Below are 24,446 nucleotides of genomic sequence, written 5' to 3'. Positions count from 1 at the left end.
TCTGTCACGGCGGTCTTCGCGCCCAAGGGAGCTGCTCCCACGTCCCACCCGCGGGTGGGCTCGGTGCCTCCCCTGGGCTGTAGCCAACGGACGGGGTGGCCACCACCACGGTGTGCTCCAGCCCTGGGGAGGGGACGTGCCCACAGCACCCTCGGGCAGCAGCCGTGACCCGGACACCAGGTACCGCTCTTCCTCCCACTTTTAGAACAAACACACGTTCGTGTTGTTTTCCTCTCGGTTAACAACAGGAGAAGCAGCAGAGGCAGATTCGGGGCTTGGCTGTTGCCAGCCGTGGGGAAGGAGCGGCGGCTGGTCCCGGCTGCTGGGCAGGGGAGCGCGGGGAGGGTTTTGCGAGGGAGAGGAGCCAGTGGCGATGCAGCGGAGGAGCAGATCAAGCCCCGCAGCCCCACTCTGGCCTGGTCGTGGAGACCCCCAGGTGCTGCTTGGACCTGCAGGTCCAAGGCACAAGTGATGCTCCCGGGCTTCTGAAGCGTGTGCGGGTCCTTGCCAGAGAGCATTTTATTTATTATTTGACTGGAAGAAAGTAACCAGGATAAAAGTGCTCCCTGGTTAATAATTCAGCCTTGGCGTCTGGTGTTCTTTCATGTGTGCATTGATTGTTCGTGCTCGTTGGGGCTTGTCAGCCTCCTCGCCCAGCCGGCTTCGCACCTGCAGCGAGCGCGGGGATGCTCGCCGGGCCCCAGGTGCCTGGTGCCGCGCCAGGCAGCGGGAGACGGGGCGAAGCGTGCTGCCAGATCTGCACAGTCATTTCTGACCCCCTCAGGGCACAGCCCAGAACCATCGCAAATATATCTGCATCTCCAGCACCGCTGCCCCGGTAGCATTTTATTTTTAAGGGACACTTTAAAGAGCCTGTGTAGGCTCAGGCAAAAAAAACCCACCAAAGCAGAGCGAGCGCAGGGAGGATCACAGCAGCGTGATGCCGGGCACCAGCCAGAAATCGCAGCAGCGGTGCACTGGCGAGAGCCCTCCTCAGGAAACATTACCTGAAATGCAAAGCAAAGGCAAAGCAAGCTCCAGCTTAGATACATCTGCAGTGATATTTTATTGATTGCGTAGACCCTTAAGGCAATTTCGTTAGAGCCTGTAAAGAAGGATTTTGGTTTTGTTCCCCTGGATGCCATTGTCTCCTGGCTGCCTCACAGCCTAGAAAAGTCCTTCTGATTTCTTTTGTGCAGTGCTACAAGCTGCTGGAATAATCACTTTAAAATCCGGGTTTGGGTTTCTAGAAGCAGCTAGAAAGGAACGGAGCAATTTAGCTAAAACCAGTATTCCTTGCATCAGTGTTGCGTTTATGACTTTTATAAGCAAGGTTTAGGATTTGCTATGTTGGCACATTTAGGCTGTGTTTTAGCAACTCTTGACTGTCACTTCAGAAGACCCAAATATTCCTGTGTAAAAACTTACTATGGCAAGTACCCGATGGTTTATGCTTCCTAATTCTCAAAGGGTATTGCTAAGTGCAGTGGGAATAGGCAGCGTTGTGCATAAATGGGACAAATTAGAGGGAACACAGCTGTGCCTGAAACTCTGACACAGAAAATAAGGAAAATAAGCCACATTGAAAATAGAAGTGAAGGTTCTGGTGGAAGCGGCGCTGCTGAGGCACGGCTGTGCTGGTGGTGCTTGTGAACAGCCCCAGCAGCTTCATCACCTGCAGCGTCGGGGCTCGGACTCTGCGCAAAGAGCTCTGGCTGAGTAAAGGCTGTGCCAGCACGGAGGAGTTCTTGGTGCTCGGGAGTAAATTTGGAAAGTACCGTGTGTTATCTGATGTTCTTTGTGTAAGCAAGGGTTAAAAAGTACAGCACATCTGTTAAATCTTTTTTTTTCATTTGCAGAGCTTTGCTTGAGGTATTTTATAGAGAGAAGAAAACTAAAACTGATGGACTATTTGATATTTTTTCTAACATTCTGAAGTCTCTCAAGTGTACGCGCTTGCAGAAGTGCTTCGCTCCAGCCAGACCTTTCAAAGTGAACTTGGTGTTGCTGGATGGTGTGTGCACGGCGCGTCCACGTCTGCGCTGCTGAAGGCTGGGCTCCCTCTTGGAAGCCAGTTGCTGTTTGAGCTATGGAGTAACATTTGCTGCCTAATGAAGGCTCTAATTAGTTCTCTGAGCTGTTGTTTTAGTAACTGGTTGAGAATCCAGTACGCACTCGTATGGCAACACTTCTTAGTAGATTGAATGGGATAGATTTTAGGCTTGTAAGTTCATAAACAGACAGTGAAAATTCCCAGCGTATCAGTGATACATCAGTGTTTGCATAAATTGCAGGAGTTATTCTAGCAAAAAAGCAATATTCTTTTCTCAGCATCATGCTAGGCAAAGAGGGCTCTCTTACCTACTTTGAATAAATGTTCTCGTTTTAAAAGGAAATGTCTGTGAATTTTTATGATTGCTTATGAAAGATCTTATAGTACAATTAAAATATTGGCTTTTACTTAATCTTACTGAGAAATGACGGAATAAGGAAATAACAATGAAGCTAGCTGTTACTGTCGTTTGGGTATTGTTGTTTTCCAGGGAAGGAAATCTGCTGGCGTCGGGGCCGGGACACCCGCGAACCCGCCTGACGCTGGCAAAGGGGGTCGGGCTGCCGGTGCGGGGCCAGCGCCAGCACCACGCGGGCCACGGGCACTGCCCCTCGCTGGGGCTGGCCGGAAACCCTCCGCCTTCTACCAAAAATGTCAGGAGAAAAGTTTCCCGAGGCTTTTTCTTCTGAACAGAAACAATTCCTCAAAGCAGAAACGTTTCTGACAGGAGCCAGGAAGGGTGTCGTGCGCGGGACAAGGAGCAACAAACCTGAAAATGTAAAGATTTCTCTTGGGATCATTTAGGCTAGAAGTTAGACATGTTGAGTCAAAATGGCTTTTTCATTTCAAACATCTTTACTGCAGAATTTTAAGAAACTCAGACTTGATGTTTCCTTTAACACTTTCATTAAACACTTTTCTTAAAAACAGGTTTTGGGCCAAAGCAAATCTAACCAGCTTGGGTTTGGAAATCTGGTTTGGATTTTAAACCTGTGATAGTACAACTCTTTCCAAATTCCAATTAACTAGAATTTTTTCTTAGCATTTTTTTTCTACATAAGCCTCTATTCTCTATGCATTTTTAATAAGCTTTATCCTGGGAAAACATGAGAGAGCGAACTGCAAGTGAAAAGAATAAAGGCAGTTGCTGTGTAGCTCTGAAAATCTGTTAAGTACTGGAAAGCTCATAGTAAAAAGCAAAGCAATGAGGAAATCTTAGGTCTATTCTTATTAGAAACTGTGAATGAAGATAAAACCTTTTCACAAACCTTGTCTGGCTGAAAAAAATGAAGAGTAGCAGCACTAGATAAACCTGTGGCAGTGCTCATACGTGTTGCTGATAGTGGAATGAAACAGCAGAAGACCTCTGTGTCCTTCTCTTCCCAAATTGCAGAGCCTTGAGTTTCAGGACTGATTGATCCCTCCCGGAGAAGGAGGAGGGGAGAGTGCACTGGATCAGTGTGAAATGCTGAAAGCACAGAGGAGGAAAAAAAACCCCACATAAGCCCAGATTGTTAAGGAGAAAGTAGTTATACAGATGATCTTTCCAGAATGTATAATTTAAATTTTTTTTTTTTTTTTTAAGGAGAACAGATGGGCCCGGGGTACCCAGCAGACAGGTTTCTGTCTCCAGTCCATGTTAGCAAGGCTGGTGGGAGCGCGGCAGTGAGTCACGGGGAGCAGAGCGGAGGCGGCTGCCTGGGGGGCTGAGCCCCCCGACTGTCCCCCGCCATCCCTGCCCCTCTGTGCCGCCCTGGGGCATGGCTGGGCCGGGGGCCAGGAGCCACAGCCAGGGCCAGGACCCCGTGGGTGACCCTGGCCAGGCCTCGCGCTCACTACCTTCGCTCCAGGGCTATGAAATGGGCCCGTTCTCCCCCTCATCCCCCCCAGGCAGCGCGGGATGACCCAGGCAGGCGATGCTGCCCTGGGGAGCGAGGAGGGGCTGGTGTCCCTGGGGGTGAAGAGCGGGGCCTCCCGCGAGGGGCGCGGGGAAACGGGAGGGTCTGAGCCGGCAGGTACACGCTGAGGCTGCCCAACCTCCCACCCGCATGTTTTCCTCCCCACCTGTTCGTGTTTTGAAAATACTAAGAAAAATAATATTTAGGTGTTTGAATAAAACATACTCCTGATTTGTGATGGGTGTGTGGAGCCTCCGAGCCGGTGCGTGGGGTGTTTGCTGTTGGTGTGCCGTGGCACCTGCGTTTGTCTTCCTGCCATTACACAACGCCAGAAGTTCCCCCCAAATTGCATCTGCTGTTTTCTGCCGCTCTCTTTTAGCACCTGCTGTCCTCAGGGCACTGCTGCCTCCACCCTGGGCCCCTCTCGCTAAATGTGGGGGGCCAGAGCTGGGCCCCCAGGTCCCCCCAACCCACTGGGGGGCAGGGGGGTGCCCATGCTGTGCATAGAGGGGTCCCACGGCCGGGTGCCACCTTCACCCCGTGCAGGGGGTGCCGGGAGCGGCTGGGTCCCGCTCGGCTCCTCGGCCGTCCGGGCGCGGGAGCAGCCTCGCCGGGAAAAGCTGCTGACCAGCCCTTTCCCCCGTCAGAACTAATCAGCATCAGACAAGCTAATGGGGAACACAAAATCTATTTAAAAGCTACATTTACCACTTGGCTGATTCCATTACATCGTGTAATATCCAGGTGTCACATTTCCTCTCCAAATGCCGGTTTTAATGCGTTCCCGGCCTGCTGGGCTTAACCGTGTGATGGGGGTCCTCCCGCCGTCCGTCCTCCGCCCCGCAGGGCCCAGGAGCGGCCGGGAGGAGCCCGTGGGGCGGCGGTGGGGTGCGGGGGCCGGAGGGGGAGAGCGGGTGCTCGGCCGGGTGCTCCAGGGATGGGGGTGGAAATGCGGTAGCTGAGCTGGATGTGACGCTGCCAGGCCCCAGTCCCCGCAGTCCCAGGGACGCTGAGCTGATGCGGGAGATGCTGAAGGCCCTCAGGTTCCCGAGGTTTGCCCCGAACCTGGGCTCCCCACGGCAACGGCTTCCTGCTGGCAGCTCTCGGTGGGGAGCGGCCACTTGGATATTTCTGAGGTTTAAGGGCTGAGTGCGTTGGGTTTTTAACATCTCCACGTCACCGTTGTCACTGAATTATGCGTGATTGCTTTCATTACAGGAATGGGTTTAAAACTATTTACATTTGGTTTGTTTTTTAAGGGTGACACTTGCCCCTGCTTCTCTGCACTGTAAACAAAGTGGTGCTTTCTGCCTCCTCTGTAAATCCAGCCTGGGCAGGGACGTGTCAGCCAAGGCCACGCAAAGGGCTGCATTTGGGTGACTTACCGCCGTTTGGGTGACTTGTCGCCGCCCCACGCAGTGCTGCTCTTCGCCTCTGACGGAATCGTGCCTTGCCTGGAGCCGAGCCACGCGCCTGTGCCAGCACATTCCCCTGGCGAGCGTCTCCTGGGCCGAGCTTCCCATCCGCCGTAGGTGATGTCTCCTCGTCCGTACAGGCTGTTCCTCTTTCAGGGACACCGGGTGTCTGGAATCACCTGGAACAATGGATTTCTATTTCTTGTTTTAGAGCAGGTATTTTTGCAAGGAGTCAGGTGCTTAGTGAAAAGTAAATATCGTCTGTGCTGCTCGCCCAGTTTCCCACGCTGGGGCTCTATCATGAGTGACTTCATGCAAGCACAAAAAGCCAACACAAGGCATATATGCCACACAAGTTCTGCTGTGGGACGGGAATAGGCTTTGTGGTGCTAAAATGAGATTTTTAAGTCATAGCTAGCGCTTCCACTGTGCTGGATTTCACCCAAAGTGAAAAAATTATTTTTTCAGCGAAAGAAATGCTATGCACAACGCTCCTTGAGTTTTATCTCTTCCTCATACTTATAAAGCTGAGATTTCTTTCTTAGCTTTTTCTTTTCTTCTGTTTTTCTTCCCCTTTGGGCCCTTGAAATCTCAGAGATACGCCATCGTATCAGTAAATGTATCTAGAATTAGAAGGAAACCTTATCTTCAGGCCTTGCTGGTATTTTCTGTTCTGGGTACACAAGTGCCAGAAAAAAGCCTGTATGTTTGCGACTTGCACTCAAGCTGCCTTAGAGGGATCTGAAATTTTAGGGAGTTCTGAAGCTCCTTTCTAGGTGTCTTAAGTCAGGCATCAAAGATCACATGTCATTTCTGCTCTTTTGTTTTGTGTTCGTGCTCCTGTCCATGTTACCCATGGTGGTTTTATCTGTAGCTACAGTTTTACAGAACAAGATTAAGGATGTAATTGCTTTCTTTGATTCTTAACAAGATCAAACAGAATGACAGAAATACCAGTAAAAGGTTCCGTAAAATGCTCATTTATTGGAACAGATGTATGTATCCACCTTTCGCGGTTAGGAGGGACGCTGGCTGCAGGGGGGTGCTCTGTGAGGGAAGGACCCGCTGCATCACAGGAACTGAAGCTGATAAACAAATTTGGTCAGAATGTGGAGGTTTTTTTCCAAGTGCTTTTGCATGAGTCAGAGACTGCACCCGCACAGCCGCGTTGGGGCAGGCGAAGGCTCAGCAGGGCCCAGGGAGCTGATGGCCGGGGGGCAGAATCTCCCGGCCCAGGGCTGCTCGGGGACCCCCGGGCTGGGCGAGGTGGTCGCTGTCCCCAGCGCCGTCCCTGTCCCCAATGCTGCACTGCCACGAGCAGCTGCTCGGGCTGGTGAAACACGTCTGGCCCGGGGAGAGCGACAGGCTCTTCTTTCTCCCTGCCTTTCCTCGGGTTGTGTTTTAGCTCGGCGCGCCCACGTAAGATAAAACGGGTCAAGTAAATGAGCAGACAGGAGACTGCTCGGAGGAAATGCAAGGATAACAGAGTAATGATGTTTAAGCACGACACAACTCATCGGCACAGAACAGGGGTTGGCATCTGATCTTACACCGTACAATTACTCAAGTGCTGCATGCACAAGTAGGAAGCTCTCACGCTGCTGTATAATGCAGCCTTGTGTTATGTGTGATTCCCTGGCTCTAATGCTAAGTACATGAATGATTAAATTTATGGAGCTCTCCGTTAGTCTGCAAGGCAGGAAGAGTTTGCAGGGGAATTCAGCTCATGTGCAGACCGAGGAGCCTGGACCCAGAAGCAGAGCTATGAAAGGGCATTTCATGCCATAGCCATGTCCAGAATATGAGATTGCTGGACACGGATCCTGCTGGAGAGGGGCATCAGGCAGGGGGATTTAAGGGTGCTATTAAGGACAAAGAATGAAGGTAAGCAATTGGGTTTTTAGAAAAAATCTTTTAGGATACTCTTAGGATTGCTTTGTTGTCCTTCCCCACCTCTGTCAGAGGGATCAACGCAGCGTCCCCATTGCAAGGAGGAGGTTGTTACCACAAGGCTCCCGGCGCGGGGTTTCGGTGGCTGGAGGGGTTTGCCAGGAGGTAGCACCCTCAGGCTGGTCTCTGCGGAGCTTTGGGAGCAGGCACAGGCAGTCAGGCTCCTCCCGGCTTCTCCTGGAGCCACGTCGCAGTAAAAATCCCCTTGGTTTCAGCAGGAGGGTTTGTCAGCTGGGAACTGGTAGGTTTGTCCTTCACGGATGCTGCTGCTGTGGCCACCCAGGAGCTGCCGGGACAGGACACGAAGGGCCCTGGAGGCAACGCTGGGGATGTGTCCCACGTTCACAGCCACGGGATAACTTCTGACAACGGTCCTGAAAGGGCTGTGCTGAGAGTTGGTGCGGGAGGACAAGCTGAAGCACGGCTCGGGCGGCCGGAGCCGCAGAGGGGTCCCCGGCCTCCCCGGCAGCGCGGCGCGGGGTCCAGGTGCTGCCGGAGCAGCGGCTGCGTCGCTCGCTTCGGGCTTGCACGCTTCGAACGTGCTATTTCTGACATCCCCGGCCAGGTGGGGTGACCCGCAGCTGCCTCTCCTTCCAGCCCCTTGGCTTCTGTTCTTGTTCAGAAAAGGAAGGAACAATGAGATTTTGAAAAGTTTCTGAAATTTCCTGGGGGGTAAAGTCTCTCAGTGCTGTGTTCTCCACAGTGCAGGATACAAAATGATGTTTTTATTAAGAAAGATGAAGTTCTCGGGCTCAGCTAGAACAGCTTCTGCAAGGCTGTACAGCAGGGTCCCTGAAACAGCAGTTGTGAACTTAACATAGAGGTACTGAGAAATAGTGTTAAAATATTGGAGGAATACAACAAAGGTTCTCTTATTTGGTACACCTTGAAAACAAATATTCAGATAAACAGAAGAAGAGGAGTGTGACGAATGGAGATAGAAGGAAGCAGTTCTGGGTGCAGGTGCAGAAATGAACAGAAGGGAAGGTGCAGGATTTTGTTTTCCTCTTCTCTGAAATATCCTCTGTTCCTCCGAGATACAGGAGTGATAAGTCTCTGAGAAAGAAAAACGTTCCTCTTGGTGACCTTATGGATTTAAGATCTATTTCTAAACCAAATTTTCATAAAAAACCTGCCACACACAATCTCCAGATTAAACCTCATTTTATTTTCCGACAGACATGACCTTTCCTAGCTTTGGATATTAAATATCACAAAACCTGCTGCAATTTAAGCTGAGGATTTTACATTTAAATAAATGTAACTTAAAAGCAAAACTAACTTCCCTGCAGAGCACAGGGGAGCTTGGGGCTGGGGGGAAGCGGAGGCCCCTGCACAGCCCGTGCCTGTGGTGGGCTCCGTGCCCTCACGCCGTGCCCGCGGTGGGCTCCGTGCCCTCGCCCCGTGCTCGCGGTGGGCTCCGTGCCCTCGCCCCGTGCCCGCGGTGGGCTCCGTGCCCTCGCCCCGTGCTCGCGGTGGGCTCCGTGCCCTCGCCCCGTGCCCGCGGTGGGCTCCGTGCCCTCACGCCGTGCCCACGGTGGGCTCCGTGCCCTCGCCCCGTGCCCGCGGTGGGCTCCATGCCCTCGCCCTGCCAGACGTGCGGGGCCGGGCAGCTCCTTGGGGCTCAGCTCGTGAGAGGCAGCTCACCCCCGGTCCCTGCGCTGGGCCTGCGCTCGGGAAGGGGAGGGTACACTCGAGGGTCGCTGTCAGAGCTGCTGGGACGGCCGGTGCCATCGAAGTGGCCACAGGACAGGACCTGGATGGACAGACAGCCACTAGTGAAGATTTTTGCAAAGAGAGATGAGAAAATAACACCACCTGATGTGCGGATGCTGGTGTTGATATAACTCATGTTCGTTGAAATGGGTGTTGTTACGGGGGGGAAACTGCACCGACATCAGCAGATTTCATCTCTGCCCTTCCCTCCACTGGAAAACGTGCACTTGGTTGTAAAACAAAGTTTGTCTAATTTGCAAGAACTTTAAACTTCAGCAGGGTTTTTCCATCCTTCTCTTTTCAGCTCGAAATGCCTCTTGGTTAACAAATGCTTTGCGACAACAAATCAATGTTCTTCCGTGTAACAGAATTAACTCAGCTTGCACAGCTACAGATTTGCTCTTTGATTATTGTCAATAACTAATCTTTTCATGGGTGAAATGAAGGATCTTGGCTCATTAGCACGTGCTTTACTGAATGCCATTTATCAGCAGAAGGAAGTTAAAACCTCCAAAAGCAGTAAGGGCAGTTTAGGTGAATGTTAAACAAAGACAAATGGTGCTGGACAAGCCTGGGACAAGGAAATAATCTTGGTTTGAACTGGGAGGGCAATTCTGGATCTTTCCCAAGGCTTTTTTTTTTGTCTTACACTTGAAATTTTGTGAGAATTAAACAGCTCCTGTGATTTCCAGTATTCCTGCTTCAACAGCTGGATCCTAAATATCTCTCCAAAGAGCAGTTGTGGCACTCATGAGTGTAGAGTTACCGAATTCTCAGAAAACGCTGTTCAGGGACCCGCTCAGGGACACAGCCTTCCCCTTGCGTGCATGCGCGATGCCACGGTTGTTTTCTGGTGTGACTTAGAGGCAGCTCAAAAGCGAGGGTTGCTCGTGGCCAAAAGTGAAGTTGACTGGTGAGAGGGGAGCATCGAGGGGAGCGGTGGTAAAGGCGGGGGGCCGGGGGGCTGCTCCAGCCGCAGGGAGCGGCAGGAGGGAGGGAGAGGAAATGTTAAAAAGGGGATGTGAAGCATCAAACGGAATATTTCCACCCAAGTGGATCCGTGCTGCTCCGTGTGCAGGTGGGGAACCGGTCAGCCCAGCTCTGGGGGGACGTGTTGGGGGATGAAGGCGGTGGGGTGTGGTGGGGGGGCCCTGGTGCCCCCGCTTTCCTGCGAGCCCTGCGGAGCTGCAGCCGGCTCCTTGGCAGCTGGATGGGGGCTGCAGCAGAGCCCGGAGCCCCCCCGGGTCTCCTTCAGACTGTCCTGCCCCGTTTACCCGGCCCTGAATTGGAGTCTCCATCTCGGATTCATCACGATGCCGCTCGCCCCTGCCCCGTCCCACCCATGGAGCCGCTCTTCCTCCCCGAGATCCCTCCCTGCTTCAGAGCCTGCGATTCTGATTTACTTGGGTGATTTCAGCAAAAATGAAGGTGTTTGAAAGCAGCTGGTCCCACCGCTGCTCCCTGAGGCTGCGCAGCCGGCACCTCTGCCCACTTCTGTACTGCCTCGGCCGCGGGTGCAAGGTCTGACCAGGCTGAAACACCCCAGAAGTCCAGGTGAACCCCGAATTTCCCAACACATCTATTCAGGCCACATAAGCGAGTTGCCATGGAGATGTGCTGAGCGCGGGCACGATGCTCAAGTGGTGGAGTCTCACAGCCAGAGGCATCTGTTAATCTTATTTTTATCAATTTTTAAAGAGGGTATGATGGTGGGATCTCCCCCACCTTCCCCTTATCTCTTGCAAAAGCTTGGCATTTGCACTTTATTGAGAGCACGGGCTTCAGCGACTTTGAAAATGAACCTTAACGAACGTGAAGCACCGGCTTGGGGAACATGTGCTATGAGGGATGGAATTTAGTAGCAGGGAGCTGCCACCTTTGACATATTGCTCCAGCTTTAATGAGGGGGAGATTGACAGCCCAAGACAGAGGTAAAAGGAAGATGTGCCTTTGCCTTCACCTCGGGGGGTCACAGCTAAGCTGGGGCCCACAGCCGGGTCAGGAGGAGGAAATGGAGCTTTTATTTATGACAGTCCGACTTAGTAGCCGTCTGCAAATGGATCTTTTAATTGGATTTTCTTTGCCCTTGTTCTGCGTGCGTTGACTCCAGCTGCCTGCCCGTGCTCTGGTTCCTGGGGGAGGTGGGTTGGTGGGTCCCGGGTTAGTGCCTGGCCCAACTGGAGCGTCTCGGGCTGTGTAAAGGCAAAAAGGCGGACGTGAGCCCCCGCACAGCCCCTCTCCTGCTCTGAAGGTGCAGCGGCAAAGGGCAGGTTGGAGCCTGGCCACGCTCCCTGCCGTGGCCCCGGGCAGGCTGGGACCCCGCAGCAGGCAGCCAGGAGCAGGGCCGAGGGCTGGCTGAGGGCTGGGGCAGCTGCTGGGGTCACTGGTGTTGGTGTCAAAGCGTGAGGGGACGTCCAGCCAGGGGTGCGTCTCATTCAACCTGGGTGATGTGCACCTGGGCACAGGTGTTGAACGTGCATCAGCATTTTGAAGTCCTTACACAGTAGCCCCTGCAGCAGCATGCAAATGCAGAGTAGTCGTAGTGTTCTGAGGACAAAATAATTATTTAATATGAAGTGAATATCTGTGTTTTCCTCATTTTTTTGCCTGATTTTATGTAGCTAAGTGCCATACAGGTTTCAACAATGGGAAAACTTCCCCTTCAGCGCCAAGCAGACAAAAGCCAGGCTGTCTCTCTCAGAAGTAAATCACGGCTAACTCCGCTGAGGCTATTATAAGTCACTATAAAAATGACACAAAGAACCACATAGGGTGTGAGCCAAAAGCAGCATGGGGGGAAAAATAAAGCAAAGTTATAGCCCTTATCACTCACAGAGTACACTTTCCACAGAGATTCCCAAGAAGAATAGCCCTGAACGCCTTGCTGCGAATCAGCGATGAAACGGAGATGTTCCTGCTCACACCTTATCGTGATTTCCAGCAGCATGGTGGTGCTTGAAGACATTGATTAGGCTCTGGCCTCATTAAACTGTGCAAACGTGTCATGAAGAGCTGCCCCCCCGGAAAGTCTCGTACCCTGAACTTTGAACAGTTGCAGGAGGCTTTAGGGGTGGGGATGAAGGTGACAGTGGAGCAGATGAGTGCTTCAGGGAATTGGCTTCTGTGCGAATAGGACCTTGCTGGGCTGGGCACAGTCTTTATTTCGTGGACATAACCACAGTCACGGCAAGGGATTACCCTTCTCTCTAAAAAAACAGGGTCCACAGCACCCAGGATTATCCTGTGAAGGGGTGTCAGGACCGGTACCCAGGCAGGGAGCGATCAGGACCAGCCGAAACCTCAGTGGCTGCGCCGGGGGGGACATGGAAGCTGCTGCTGGCTGCAGCGATGGGCAGCGCGGGGCTGGGAGGGGATGTCACAAACCCTGAAGTGGTGCTTCAGTAATTAGCACGTGCTGAGCCCTAATGATTGTTCCACAGGAATAAGATAACCTGGGCTGAGAGCTTGGGTCTGTGAAGGGGGACTCTGTGCCGTGCCCAGACCCCGTCCTGTGCCCGCTCCTGCCCACCCTGGGCACCCCCCAGCGGGGACACAGGTATTGCCGTGTCTTCCCTCGCAGCTGGATGCAAAAGTGTTTCTGGAACCCGACAGGATCCACTCTGGAACACATAACGCAGAATTATGGGAGTCATTTGCCTGAGTATTATCTAATCGTGGAGCTAAACTGAGCTGTGTGATGATATGGGTACGTTTTGTACATGAGTAATCTGCAAAGAAGATGCTCTACATAAATGTCACCTGATTTTGTTCTGATTTAATCCACTTTATCGCGTTGTTGTCCCTGTTTATTATTTTCAATTCCTCGTCCTGGCATTTTACCTCACTGCACCTGCCACTTCTGGTCCCGCACCAGGACCTCCAGGTGAGGACAGTGAAGCACCTTTGTGTCATTCTCTGCTTTGAGATGAAAGTAAGAGAAGGGAGTACGGAGAAGATAGATGCCAAAAAAGCTGCACACACGTGTTCTAAAAATAACACCGCAGCTCCTTGCAGCGCTGGCAGCAAAGCGGCCCAGGGGCAGCCCCATGCCCAGCGTGTCTCCGTGCCCTCACGGCAGCGGGAAACCTCCACCCGATGCGGCGGAGTTGGGTCGGTGCGAGCCCAGGATCTGCTCGTGCGGGGTCCGGGGCTGGGGAGCAGGGAGTGGGACTGGCCTGGGCATCCCTCGCTCCTCCCTGCCTGGGGGAGAACGTGCTTCTTGCCAGGTTGTCCAGCCCTGCTCCGACATCGGTGTCACGGTGCAGTGGAGGGGCAAACAGCCCGGCTCGTGGGCGTGCAGCTTGCCAGGGGCTGTCCGGGCTGGCCTGTCGCAGCCCCCGGGCCAGGCCAGCCGGGAGCCTCCGCCTTGGAGAGATCGGGGGAGCTCGTCCCGCTGCGGCCTCGTCACCCCGGGATGAGGACGTTCCCCTGGACTGCGGAGGCGGCTCCGCTCTGAGCAATGGTTGCTGTTGGCAATTTATCAGACATAATTATGCCAATTAGCCCACGCACGCAGCTCCAGCTCCAGGAAGGCTTTACGACCTGACAGTGTATCTCTGCTGGGCAGAGAAGCACAAACCTTTTCCTCAGATTATTGCAAACTAATCAGCCTGGGTGATAAGTTTACAATTTAGCACACAGCTCGGTAGTTTGGTTATAAATGCTTCGTTTTGTTGCTGTTTTAGTTGCCCTGCTTTGCGGGACTGATATCAATCCTCATTCAAATCAAAGTCCTTTTCGCACATGCTCCAGTGAAGTGGAATTTTCTGCAGAATAAGGTGTTATTAACCTAGCTCCACTCTTCCCGGCGAGGAATGAGCCCTGCCACTGAAACCATTCCTCACCAATGAACCCTGCTTAAACAGCGATTAGCAGGCCTTCCAGCAGCAAGGAAAATGCAAAACCTGTGACCTTCCGAGCTCTTAGCTGCAGTGACTTTTAAGATGTAAGTGCATTTTCTATTTCTCTTCCCAGAATTTCAGCAAATGGGGATTTTTATAGCTCTTCTCGTCAGCACGTTGCTTTTCAACTTTCCATTTCTGTTTACTTTAATTCTCCTCTCCCTCCTGTGTGACATTCTTCTGGGACTGGCCTGGGGACCGTGTGACAGCCCAAATTCCCACCCGCGGAGCCGGTGCCGGGTGCTCCCCCCCAGCCCGGATAACCCTCGTGTTGGCTGAGGATCAGCCAGCGCCGTACTGGCGGTGCCACGTCTGGAAATAAGGCAATAATGGTTTTGTGCCAAACCTGAGTTAAAATGAGGAGGGTGGGGAGGAGGGAACCCGGGACGGTGTGTCGGTGGAGGGGTGCGGGGTGGCCCCAGGACCCGTCTGCGCTGGGGTGCTGCTGACCAGCACCCCCGACCCGGCAGAGACGCGCCGTCGCACCCGGACGCGCAGAAGGGAAGCGCCGCAGCGTTCGGTGGCTACTGCCAGGTTTCCTCCAAAATAGCAGGAGTCACCGGAGGTTGGACCGACTGACGTTCTGTGGGTTTATCTGCACGGGGAGCCTGCCGCGGCTCCCTGGCACTAGCTGAAAAATAGAAACGTTAGTGCATGGAAAAATATTTGTAATGTAAAAATTGTTCCCATTTCAGAAAGTTAAAAAAGATACAGCATTTTTATTTTAAGATTCGTCAGGTTTTGTTGATGATGATTTTCCTCTCTTGCCACAGTCTAACATAAAGTGAATAAATGCTTTCTCCTGCCTTGTTCTCCTACTCAGTGACTTCTAAATTTGTAGAGAAAAGGGAGAATGTGATGGGAACCCTCCTTTTTCTCCATCTAACCTTATTCATGTGGTGTATTCTTTCAGTAATAAAAAGAGGGGGAAACTGGGGAGAGCAATATCAAATTACAGATATTTTTTTTTCCAAAAATCCAAAAGCAAAAAATTTCTGTCAAAGCTCTCAGACTTTAATCCAAAGCAGTATGGTTTTTTGTGGAAGAGGTTGCTTTCAGCTGGGACCAGTTTTTCTCAGGGAAGAATGTTAATTAGCGCTCTGGTTTAACCACCAAGGGAGAGGGGAAGGAATCCTGCCCGGGTGACGCTGGGCTGGGGGAGTGTGGGAGCAGCAGATACTCCCGGGAGCTGGTGTGTGCGGCATCGCCTCTGCCCGCGTCCTCTGCCCGCTGCTCCTCCCGCGGCGAGGCCGGCTGCGGGCAGCAGCCCTCGGCAGCCCCAGAGCCCCGTGCCACGGCCCAGGCCTGCGGGAGCGACGCTTTGCAGGACGTGTGGCAGGGGCCAAGGGCGCCGTGTGCGCGCGTGCGGGGTCGAAGCAGACACGTGCTGCCTGCGGCGGGGGCTGCTGCCCTCCCGACCCGGGCGCGGCATCTTCACCCGCTGACGCGCGTTTCCTCCGAGAGCGTCGTTCTGCCTCCCCGCTCTGCCAGCCCGGCTCTGCCCCACCACAGCCAGCGCCCGCGTCCGGGCACACCAGTGCTTGTACGGGCACCTGAAGGAACGTGCCCCAGCCCCGTCCAACCCTCCCGGCACAGGCACAGGCTGTTTCACGGGGTTTTGATAATTCTGAGCTTGTGCTTTTTATGTAGGTGAGTTACCAGCAGATCTGGCTGAGGAAAGCTGTGTCAGTTCGGGTGTCTGAGCTGCTCTCATGAAGGAGAGCTTACATCAGAGCAGAGAACTAACAGCTGTAATTATTAGCTTTAAAAATTCTAAAACTCTGAAATGAAAAGAAAGTTTCAGCATAAACCCGAAATCTGTTGTAGGTATTGACACAGTCCTCACCCTCATGCATTGTCATAAACAAGGACATGATAATTACCTATTTTTTAACGGACAAAATTATTTTATTTGCTTCCCTGCCAGTTTTCATGAGACCATCAGTCATCCCCTGCATAGATAAGATTTCTTATGTTCACTGACAGGATAAATTATATGGTTCTCATCCAGCAAATCAGCATTACTATGCAACATTATCTCTCACAAAGCAATGTCTGAGAAAATCATAAATTCTGTCCAGGTTTATTAGATCTGTCTTTTATTCACATGTTTATTTTATCCTAAGCTGAAGTGCATTTTTCCCTAATTATTAATCATATTAATAAGGATGGGGGGGATGTAAAACAAAACCGCTGTGGTGATGCTCAACTGTTCGTGGACTTTTCGTCAGAGGGTGCTGTGAAGTCTGAGCGTGTCGGTGCGGGGGTAACGCGGTGACAGATCTGGTGCAAACGCTCACCCCACCGCCCTGTCCGAGCAGGGGCTGGACGGTCGCACTCAGAGAGTTGGGGGTCAAGGGCTCAATGTCTGAGTGGGCAGCAGTGACGAGTGGTGTCCTCAGGGGTCGGGGTTGGGACGGGCGCTGTGTAACAGCTTTGCCGGGGACATGGACAGGGGGATCGAGGCCCCCTCAGCGAGTTCCCCACCGACACCGAGCTGGGTGGTGCGGGGACACGCTGAAGGGAGGGATGTGCCATCCCGAGGGACCTGGGCAGGCTGGAGAGGGGGGACGGGCAAACCTCATGGAGTTCAGCAAGGCCAAGGGCAAGGTCCTGCCCATGGGTCGGGGCAATCCCAGGCACAAACCCAGGCTGGGCGAGGAGGGGATGAGAGCAGCCCCGAGGAGAAGGACTTGGGGGTGTTGGTGGGTGGAAAACTGCCTGTGAGCCAGCAACGTGTGCTGGCAGCCCAGAAAGCCACCTGTGTGCTGGGCTGCACCCAGAGCAGTGTGGGCAGCAGGGCGAGGGGGGATTCTCCCCCTCTGCTCCGCTCTGGGAGACCCCCCTGCAGTGCTGGGTCCAGCTCTGGGGGCACCGACATAAGGATGAGGGGTGATGGGTTTAAACTGACAGAGGGCAGATTTAGATCAGCTCTAAGGCAGAAATTCTTCCCTGTGAGGGTGGTGAGGCCCTGGCACAGGTTGCCCAGAGAAGCTGTGGCTGCCCCCTCCCTGGAAGGGTTCAAGGCCAGGTTGGACGGGGCTTTGGGCAACCTGGGCTAGTGGAAGGTGTCCCTGCCCGGGGCAGGGGGTGGGACTGGATGGGCATTAAGGTCCCTCCCAACCCAAACCAGTCTGTGATTCTGTGATCGGCACAGCCTGGCAGCTTTTTGAGATATTCCAGAGTCGGAGCTCGCTGTTTCAGAAAAATCTCAATTATTGAGATGACTTATTAATTATTGGCTTCCACGTTTTCCCCCGTGATCTCCCTGACAGATCTCCAGAGATAAGCTTTGCTGTGGGGAAAGAGGGGGTTTTCTCTCTGCCATCCCTTATGGGCCCTTGGTTGTCAAGGAGAAAGCTGGTGAATCCTAGAGCTGATTATCTGAGACCACCAAAATAAATGTACGTGTAATGGAGTCATGATGCTATGGAGAGCTGTAAATGTCACCGCGAGTCAAGAGCCTGCCGTGAAATGAAAGGCTTGAAAATGAGGTTGAGAAACGAACCGGGAGCAACGTTGGCATTTAGTGATGATGAGCCTCATCGCCAGCCCGGCCGTGCTCCTCTCGCGCCCCTGCGCAGCTGCTTCAAAGCCGGGTGACAGAGTCACAAGTCGCCATCTCGCCGGGCTGAGGATTTCTGACAAGCAAAACCTTGCTCAGGCCGAGCCCGGGGAGCCCAACGGCAACTGTAAACCAGCTGTGCCGGGGTATTGTCGTCAGGGAGCGTGGAGGGGTGCTGCGGGCACCCCTGTGCTGCTCATCGTGACCGGGGAGCCGCTGTCTCCTCTTCGACATCTCTCCAACGCGCGGGAACGGCGCTTTGCCGGGGGATGTGGCACCCACCTAAAGGGGAAACCGCCGCTGAATTTATGGACTGAGCCAGCAGCTGGTGCATGGGGGGTTGCGGCATTTTTCCCATCGCTTGCATATAATACGGTTGGTGTAATTCAGCATCCTTCTATTCTCCCAGACTCATCAAAAGCGCTGAGAAATGAGGCTGGATGTGTGGGCCGGGGTGAGAGGGGCTGAATTATTGTTGAAGTTATTGACTGAAGAGTGGGAGAAATAGCATTAGAGCCTTTTATTCTGCTAGAGAAAGGAAACAGTGTTTTCTTAAATGATGAGTCAATAAATAATTGTTCGTGACTTTTTTTACCTTTTCTGATGATGATATTATATAGCTCTGAGGCATTTTCGGAAGGAGTTCAGCTTTCTTGGCCTGTGGAGGGGTGAAAGCTTTCAGATCATCAGCTTGGTTAATGTGAAAAGGAGGAGCCTGGATGCCTTTTTAAAAAAAATCTCTTTAACCGAACATGGGGGACAGGAATGACAGGAGCCACTTGTCAAACACAGGCACAGGTTAGACCCCACGGCCGAGAGACTAATTCTGGTGTTCTTACAGTTTCTGCAGGGGCTCCACTCTGGGGTGCGTTCTCCATCCTCGGAAATGCTGGAGGGGCTGTGGCCGCCCCCGAGGTGCCACACGTCTGGCACCCAGGTACCGCGGGGTTCCGTGTCCCCAGTCACCTCTGATCCCCCAGGGTTACAGACCCTCCGAGAGAGCGGGGGGGGCCGCTGCGCCCGTCCCCTCTGCTCCCCCGTCCAGCTGCCCAGGGCTCCTGCAGCCCATTCCCAGTCCATGCCTTTAATATGAAAAAGTGTGATTAATTCTGATCTCGTGGTGCTCCCATCTCTTTCTAAGTTGAGAATGAAACCAATACCATATTTCTAAGAAATGGTGCAGGGCAATAATTTGTAAGGTGTAGTTTATCCAGCAAGTTAAAGCTTTCCTCTACAGAGATTTCTATGAAAGAACAGATTATTTACTCCTTTGTTCAGTCATATTAAACTGATGAGTAATTAGCAGGAACAGATTTCAGGTTTTTTGAATGCTTACAGATTTTCATTTTATTTGATGCTCGCTGTTCTAGGCTTGGGTTCTGGGGCTGGCAGCCCAGGTACCGGGAGGCTGTTTCTTTTCCTTGGCTGGTCTCCTGACGTTTCTGAAGAAGCCCTGCTTCTTCCAGTGCAAGTGAGTTTAATTTTGTAATTAAATTAAACTTTCACTTTGTGCCAAAAATTTGCTTTTCAAGAATGTAACTCAGAAAAGAACTGAATTCTCTTATTTCATCAACTCCCACAAAGTGAACAGTGGAATCATTTACTGTGATTAAATTAATCTCTGAGCAGAAATTTGTGTGTCATAGTCTGCCACCAAAGCAGCCACTGATGGTTTTAAGTGTTTTACTGTAGGGGTCAGCAATTTTTCACCCCTTGGGGCAGGAATGAAGGGGCTGTCAGGCTCCTTTGCGGTGAAGCCTCTCTCCTTAAACCGGAGAGGGGTGTTTTAAGGACGCCGGGTTTATAACAGGTCAGAACTCTGTGATGGCAGAAAGCCGGGGGAGGCCCAGGAGATCCGTAACGCTCCGTGCCCGGCGGCTGGGCCGCGTTGGCTTTACCTGTGTGCTGCCCCGCCGGCCGCCCTTCGCTGCGCGTCCCCCTGCCAGCGCCGTGTCGGGCGGGGGCGCGGGGCTGTGCGGGGCCCTGCTGCGGTGGCGGGGCCGGCGACGCTGGGGACCGGGGGGGGTTCTCCCGAGCAGTTTCTCGCAGCCTCTTCTGCGGTTACGGTGAGTGCGGTAACACGAGCCACAGAAAGAGCTGTCGTCCCGTTTTCAAGGAATAATGTTCTGCTGCTTCTAACTGGAATAGTTGGAGATGAAACTGCTTCTCAGAAACAAGCACAAGATCTGAACTGACATTCCCTGAGAAAATTAATTCTGCGGCTAATTTCCTAATGTACAGGTTGAGCTGAATAGTAAATGAATGATACTAAGAGGAGTGCCTGGGTTTTCATTAAGTTCCAGCTTCAATTGCTGTGCTCTGTTCATGTCGTGTTCTGACTGCAGAAAGCACCAGCCCCGCTGCCACGGCCCGGGGAGCCCGGGGGGGCTGGGGGGTATTTGGGAACGCAGCGAACTGCAGGCTGGATTGGGTTTGTAGGCACTTTATATTGTCTGGTCGTTTACCAAAATAACGAATCTTTTTAAAAGAAACCACCACCATTGTACCTGGAGAAGAGGAAGCAGACTGGGGTCTCTGCTCTTGGTTCTCCTCGGGGCTGCCCAGCTCCGACGCCTCGGCACGGCTGCGCAGCGCGGAGCTCGCGAGGTGCTGGAGAAGCGATCGCTTCACACGCAGCCTTCCGGGGTACAAAAATAATGTCATTGCATCTCTCATTATCCCCTTCATCAATCTGAAACTGTCACCTCGTGACACGCGCCCACTCTTCCTCCTCCCTGGCAAAGTTCAGTAACAAACAGCTGCCATCACCCCGAGGGTCCCAGCTCGGCTGAGCTGCACACCCCGGGGAGACGCGCGGTCGGGAGCGGCCGTGGGGCAGGTACGGCCCCGCTCCCCTCCCCAGGCAGCTCCTGGCTCGGCCCGGGGGGGGTCTTGGTGCTTTGAGGTGGGGGCTGCGCTCCCGGCGCGGGGGCCGGGGCCGGTGCAGGGTGCGGGGTCGGTGTGGAGCTGGTGCGGCCGCGGTTGGTGGGAGGCAAACGGCCTCTCCTCGGCCCTGGGGCGCCGGGCTGTGGGCGTCGGAGCGGTGCCCGGCCCCGCACTGAGCCTCTCGGCACCACCAAAGCGCGGTGGGTCTGGGGGCTCAGGCGAGACTAAATCCAGGGTGTGCCAGAGCGTTTGTCAACGGGAAGGGAGAGCGAGAGAGCAAAGACAGAGGAGAAGTCCCACAATCCAGCGCGTTCACGCGGTTGAAGGACGTAAGTCATTCTCTAACTCGGGAGAGAGTCAGGAAGGTCATTGCATTAAGTGTAGAAATAAATTGTCACATATTTTATTGTTTCCCGCACTTTGTTTATATTATTATTACCTATGTGGTATGTTTTATTAGTACCAAGTGCCTAATCTCTTGACGCTTCATTATTTCACTAGATTTACATGACTGACAATAAAAATAATTGTTTCAAAGTAAGTGGCCAATCATTAAATCTCTGGATACTAATAGTGAAGAATTAACGCAGCATTAATGCGAATGCGACGTGCCGTTAGCGCGGGCAGAGGATACACTGTAAGTCACTGAGTGAAGAATGGGGGATCGGTGTGGGGGATCTACAGAGAGGGAACAGCTGTGTACGGGCGCGTCTGAAAACTGGGAACACTTCAGCAGCAACTGAGGGACGCTCAGTGCGAAGGATAGCGGGTGTTTCCCAGAGCCCTAAAAGCCAACATTTTGTGGTTTCTGACACATTCCTGTGTAGGTCCTCTTTGTCCTGGCTGAACCCAGGAGCTGGTGTGAAAGGGAACTGGCTGGAGGAGAAATTGCTTCTGTGAATCGCCTCAACCTGGATATCTTCACCCTGGAAACTGCCTGCGGAGCAGGAGCAGCTCTCTGCTTTTTGCAGGCAAATAATCCTGTATTTTCATCATAATGAAACGCTCACCTCTTGATTCTGTCCCTAATGTCATCCCCCATCATCACGTACTCCTCATTGTACTGGAGCATAATCAAAATTTCAAAGGGCTGGGATGAAGCTGATCGAAGATGGATGGGGAATGTTTTTCTCCCCTGACAATAGGCGTTGTTAAGGCTTTTGTGTGCAGCTCCTTGGCTTCTGAGAAATGCGCATGTAATCTCCATCCTTACATGCAAAGGAAATAGAAAATCCATACAGGCCATTTTAAACCCTATAGATTTCAAAAGCTTTATTCCCCAAGGGGTGCTGAGTAAAATGCTAGTCCCCTATTGAAAGCCAGGCACGCTGCTCCCCCCGTATGTCGGGGCGCGGCGGGGGGAGGACGCTCGCTGATGGGGCGTTCGGGGCTTGCAACGGCAGAAGTGAGCAGGGAAGCTCTTTAAGGATCTGCTCTTCCTCCAGAGCGACCAGGGGACCCCAGAGCCGCTCTTGGAGAACCTAATGGGGTCTCCTGCCCTTAAGCATTTTGCAGGCCCCGAAGCTATTAGGGAGTAATCCAAAATCCTTTGAAGCAATCCTTTGATTTCAATGGTCTTTCTTGAGTCACAGCATTAAGTTCTGAAAGGTGAATGCTCTGAGCTGATAACTGCTGCTGCTCGCAGGCTGGGGATGGGATGGGAGCTGCTTTCTTACCTCTAGAGTCTGTCAAAAACTCCAACATCCACGTGCTTGGGAAGATTTAATTTTTAAAAGAAACTGATAAGTGGCACCTTTTCACTGGCCTGTTTAGGTAACAGGTAGATTGTTCTGGACAAGAATATAGGTCTTTATTTGAATAAAATACTAATAGCAAATTAATAAAAGCTGAGGAAGAGAAAGAAAATTTTCATCAGTTTGGTCATTATGATAGAATTATTTAATAAAAATTAGAAAATAAAGTGCAGGGATCAATTCTTAAGACTTTTTCTGATGCTTTAGATAAGCAGCATAGAGTTTTCCTTCCTTTCTGTTTATATTTAGATCAACCTCATGCAACAGAGGTAAAATCATTTTGCTTAATTTTAGAAGCCCCTTAATTTCTTCATTACTATACTAGCATTTCTCACCAGCTCCACGGCCTTCAAGCCCAAGACAGTTGACTAAAGACAAATTAGAGCCCATGCTTCCTTTGTCTGCTTTAATGAGTGGCTGCCATTACCCTTGAGATGCTTCCAGGACTGTGAGCTCTTAAATGCCTGTTTTCAATAAGGAAGATATAATTTTAGTTTTTAATGTTTAAAGATTAATTACATAGTAGCCCCTCTGCAGTTCCTCAGCTTCCTTCCCCTTGTTTGCGATTTGATGCTTTAAAATAGCTGAGGCAGGGGCTGAGGCTGGCGCCCGCCCCCCACGAATCGTCCTCAGGATCCCTCCTCGCAGCCGCGCTCCAGCCTGGGTGACCGGGGAGAGGCACCCGAGGACGTTGGTGCCTGGGCTCGCCTTTGTGCAGCGGGCTCCCAGGCCGGCGCCTCTCAGGGCTTTATTCTATCTTGCGATTTTCAAACCATCTGAATATGCAGCATTTTCCCTCCCCACCTCTCCTCTGACCCCAACTGCATGACAAAACCCCGGCGGTTTGAGCCCCGGGCTCGTGTGGATTTCACAAGGCAAATAATGCATGTTGAAACATGTCAGCAAGATGTGTGTTAATAGAAGCTATTTTAATGCTTAAGTTGGTGCATTTTTTAACAGTTATTTAAAAAATAATAATGCTTTGCATTTGGCAACCTTCAGATCACTCCTGGATACACACGTTTGCCACTGGCTGATTGATTTCAGCAGTTTCGCTGTTACAGCAAAGCCAGGACATTCACATCACATTCCTTGTGTGTTTGTGGCATGGAAAAAGCAACTCTGATTTTAAAAGTAATTTTAAGCGTTCCTTCATGTCCAACCAGCTGCAAAGAAATATTTTAAATTTTAAATCAAAATAATGAGGTTTCTACGAGTGGGTTCTCTTTCCTATGCCTTCAGTGAGAATCAGTCGAGACACTTGCGCTGGCCCCGCTGCTCCTCGCCGGCAGCACCCGGGGTCCCTCTCGCTGGATTCAGACTTTTGGGCGAACACAAACCGAAAAGCCAGTTACCAGCTGCTCCCCCGTCAGCGCGGGCGGCTCTGGGGGCCACGGCTGGTGCAGGGATGTGAGCGGGGTTTTCTGGAGCAAACTGAGAGTCCTCCCACCTCCAGCAGTGAGTTGTTAGAAGGCACAGGTCCTGGAAACCCCCAGTGCTGTGACCTTCCTCCTCCAGCTGCAAGAGCAATTAAACACCTGCTAGAAGTAGGAGATCCTTCAGAAGGACCGTTTTGCTGGTCATAATAACAGTCATCGGGGAAGGAGAGAGGGAGAGACACCGCCGGGTGCTGGTGAGTCACACCAGATAATTGCTGTTGGATCTGAAGCTAACTGGAAAGGGCTCCCGAATTTTCCACTGAGTTTCAAGGGGTCGGATCCGTAAGCCCAGGCAGCCCCAGGGCTGGCAGAGCGGCAGCTGCCACCACCCGAGGACCTGCCGACCGCCCAGTTGCGTGTGGGCCACATGGTATCGTGGGACAGAGCCTGGAGGAGCCCCGTCCCTCAGCCACGCCGGGTTGCAGGGGACGAGGGGAGGTGCCTGGCCCACAGCTCCCTCCCAGCGGCTGGAGGTAGGAGCAGGGACGCACTGATGAAGGGATCCGTCGGGTTCTCCCGGCAGAGCACCGGGACGTGCCGAGCGCAGGGGGACCCGGGCAGAGGTGTCCTGGGACGGCGGTTGGCTGCGGGTGCTGTCCCGGCGAGGGAGCGACCGGCTCTCGGGGGGCTGCAGCCCAAAGCTCAGCTCAGACTTGAGGAAAAGTGTTCTCTTAATTCGGTTCAGGGGAAAAATATTACTATTCCTTCTGGGGAAAAGCAGGCAACTGGAAGGAAGGATTGTGGTTTTCTGCGGAAAGACTAGTCAGTCTTGAGAGGTTTCACACATTGCCTTCTGCCTTTTCTTTCCCTACAGAAATAGCTCTTCCCCAGCAAGTGGGAATGGCATTGCAAAAAAATAAGCTGCCTGC

Source organism: Strix aluco, chromosome 26 (genome assembly GCF_031877795.1).
Source record: "Strix aluco isolate bStrAlu1 chromosome 26, bStrAlu1.hap1, whole genome shotgun sequence".
In the NCBI taxonomy this organism is placed as follows: Eukaryota; Metazoa; Chordata; class Aves; order Strigiformes; family Strigidae; genus Strix; species Strix aluco.
This window is presented reverse-complemented; position numbering follows the sequence as displayed.